This window comes from Mandrillus leucophaeus, unplaced genomic scaffold (assembly GCF_000951045.1).
Source record: "Mandrillus leucophaeus isolate KB7577 unplaced genomic scaffold, Mleu.le_1.0 Scaffold913, whole genome shotgun sequence".
NCBI classification, from domain to species: Eukaryota; Metazoa; Chordata; class Mammalia; order Primates; family Cercopithecidae; genus Mandrillus; species Mandrillus leucophaeus.
This window is the reverse complement of record NW_012109953.1, coordinates 444,229-448,063: the sequence shown is the minus strand read 5'-3', so window position 1 is coordinate 448,063 and position 3,835 is coordinate 444,229.

Sequence of the window (3,835 nt, the reverse complement as noted above, 5' to 3'; positions counted from 1 at the left end):
TCAACATTCTTAAAGAAAAGAATTTTCAACCCAGAATTTCATATCCAGCCAAACTAAGTTTCATAAGTGAAGGAGAAATAAAATCCTTTACAGACAAACAAATGCTGAGAGATTTTTGTCATCACCAGGCATGCCCTGCAAGAGCTCCTGAAGGAAGCACTAAACATGGAAAGGAACAACTGGTACCAGCCACTGCAAAAACATGTCAAATTGTAAAGACCATTGATGCTAGGAAGAAACTGCATTAACTAATGGGCAAAGTAACCAGCTAACATCATAATGACGGGATCAAATTCACATATAACAATATTAACCTTAAATGCAAATGGACTAAATGCCCCAATTAAAAGAAACAGAATGGTAAATCGGATAAAGAGTCAAGATGCATCAGTGTGCTGTATTCTGGAGACCCATCTCACATGCAGAGACACACATAGGCTCAAAATAAAGGGATGGAGGAAGATCTACCAAGCAAATGGAAAGCCAATAAAAAAGTAGGAGTTGAAATCCTAGTCTCTGATAAAACAGACTTTAAACCAACAAAGATCAGAGACAAAGAAGTCCATTACATAATGGTAAAAGGATCAATTCAACAAGGAAAGCTAACTATCCTAAATATATATGCACCCAATACAGGAGCATCCAGATTCATAAAGCAAATACTTAGAGACCTACAAAGAGACTTAGACTCCCACACAATAATAATGGGAGACTTTAACACCCCACTGTCAATATTAGACAGATCAATGAGACAGAAGGTTAATAAGGATATCCAGGACTTGAACTTAGCTCTGCACCAAGTGGACCTAATAGACATCTGCAGAACTTTCTACCCCAAATCAACAGAATATACATTCTTCTCAGTACCACATCACACTTATTCTAAAACTGACCACATAATTGGAAGTAAAGCACTCCTCAGCAAATGTAAAAGAAGAGAAATCACAACAAACTGTCTATCAGACCACAGTGCAATCAAATTAGAACTCAGGAGTAAGAAACTCACTCAAAAGCGCTCAACTACACGGAAACTGAACAGCCTTCTCCTGAATGACTACCAGGCAAATAACGAAGTGAAGGCAGAAATAAAGATGTTCTTTGAAACTAATGAGAACAAAGACACAACGTACCAGAGTCTCTAGGACACATTTAAAGCAATGTGTAGAGGGAAAGATCTAAAACTGACACCCTAACATCATAATTAGAAGAACTAGAGAAGCAAGAGCAACCAAATTCAAAAACTAACAGGAGGCAAGAAATAACTAAGATCAGAAGAGTACTGAAGGAGATAGAGACACAAAAAAACCTTCAGAAAATCAATGAATCCAGGAGCTGTTTTTTTTTTTTAAAGATCAACAAAATTGATAGACCATTAGCAAGACTAATAAAGAAGAAAAGAGAGAAGAATCAAATAGATGCAATAAAAAGTGATAAAAGGGATATCACCACTGATCCCACAGAAATACAAACTACCATCAGAGAATACTATAAACACCCATATGCAAATAAACAAGAAAATCTAGAAGAAATGGACAAATTCCTAGACACCTACACCCTCCTAAGACCAAACCAGGACAAAGTTGAATCCCTGAAAAAACCAATAACAGGCTCTGAAATTGAGACAATAATTAGTAGCTTACTAACAAAAGGAAGTCCAGGACCAGATGGATTCACAACCAAATTCTACTAGAGGTACAAACAGGAACTGGTACCAATCCTTCTGAGGCTATTCCAATCAGTAGAAAAAGAGGGAATCCTCCCTAACTCATTTTGTGAGGCCAGCATCATCCTGATACCAAAGTCTGGCAGAGACACAACAAAAAAAGAGATTTTTAGACCAATATTCCTGATGAACATCGATGCAAAAATCCTCAATAAAATACTGGCAAACCGAATTCAGCAGCACATCAAAAAGCTTATCCACCAAGATCAGGTCAGGTTCATCCCTGGGATGCAAGGCTGGTCTGTCACACACAAGTCGATAAACGTAATCCATCACATAAAGAGAACCAAAGACAAAAACCACATGATTATCTCAATAGATGCACAAAAGGCCTTTGACAAAATTCAACAGCCCTTAATATTGAAAACTCTCAATAAACTAGGTATTGATGGAACATATGTCAAAATAACAAGAGCTATTTATGACAAACCCATAGCCAATATCATATTGAATGGGCAAAAACTGGAAGCGTTCCCTTTGAAAACTGGCACAAGACAGGGATGCCCCTCTCACCACTCCTATTCAACATGGTGCTGGAAGTTCTGGCTAGGGCAATCAGGCAAGAGAAAGAAATAAAACATATTCAATTAGGAAAAGAGGAAGTCAAATTGTTCCTGTTTGCAGATGACATGATTGAATATTTAGAAAACTCCATTGTCTCAGCCCAAAATCTCCTTAAGCTGATAAAAAAACTTCAGCAAAGTCTCAGGCTACAAAACAAATGTGCAAAAACCACAAGCATTCCTATGTACCAATAACAGACCAAGGGAGCCAAATCACGAGTGACTTCCCATTCACGATTGCAACAAAGAGAATTAAATACCTAGGAATCCAGCTTACAAGGGATGTGAAAGAGCTCTTCAAGGATAACTACAAACCACTGCACCATGAAATAAAAGAAGACACAAACAAATGAAAGAACATTCCATGCTCATGGATAGGAAGAATCAATATTGTGAAAATGGCCATACTGCCCAAGGTAATTTATAGCTTCAATCCATCCCTATCAAGCTACCAATGACTTTCTTCACAGGATTGGAAAAAACTACTTTAAAATTCATATGGAACCAAAAAAGAACCCGCATTGTCAAGACAATCCTAAACAAAATGAAACAAAACAAAACAAAAAAACAAAGCTGGGGGCATCATACTACCTGACTTCAAACTATACTACAAGGCTACAGTAATCAAAACAACATGGTACTGGTACCAAAACAGAGAGATAAAACAATGGAACAGAACAGAGGCCTCGAAAATAATACCACACATCTACAACCATCTGATCTTTGACAAACCTGACAGAAACAAGAAATAGGGAAAGGACTCCCTATTTAATAAATGGTGCTGGGAAAACTGGCTAGCCATATGTAGAAAGCTGAAACTGGATCCCTTCCTTACACCTTATACAAAAATTAATTCAAGATGGATTAAAGACTTAAATATTAGACCCAAACCCATAAAAACCCTAGAAGAAAACCTAGGCAAAACCATTCAGGACATAGGCATGAGCAAGGACTTCATGACTAAAACACCAAAAGTAACGGCAACAAAAGCCAAAATAGACAAATGGGAGCTAATTAAACTAAAGAGCTTCTCCATGGCAAAAGAAACTACCCTCAGAGTGAACAGGCAGCCTACAGAATGGAAGAAAATTTTTACAATCTACCCATCTGACAAAGGGCTAATATCCAGAATCTACAAAGAACTTAAAGAAAATTTACAAGAAAAAAACAACCCCGTCGAAGAGTGGGCACAGGATATGAACAGACACTTCTCAAAAGAAGACATTTATGCATCCAACAGACACATGAAAAATGTTCATCATCAATGGTCATCAGAGAAATGCAAATTAAAACCACAATGAGATACCATCTCACACCAGTTAGAATGGCAATCATTACAAAGTCAGGAAACAACAAATGCTGGAGAGGATGTGGAGAAATAGGAACGCTTTTACACTGTTGGTGGGACTGTAAACTAGTTCAACCATTGTGGAAGACAGTGTGGCAATTCCTCAAGGATCTAGAACTAGAAATACCATTTGACCCAGCCATCTCACTACTGGGTATATACCCAAAGGATTATAAATCAGGCTATGATAAAGACACATGG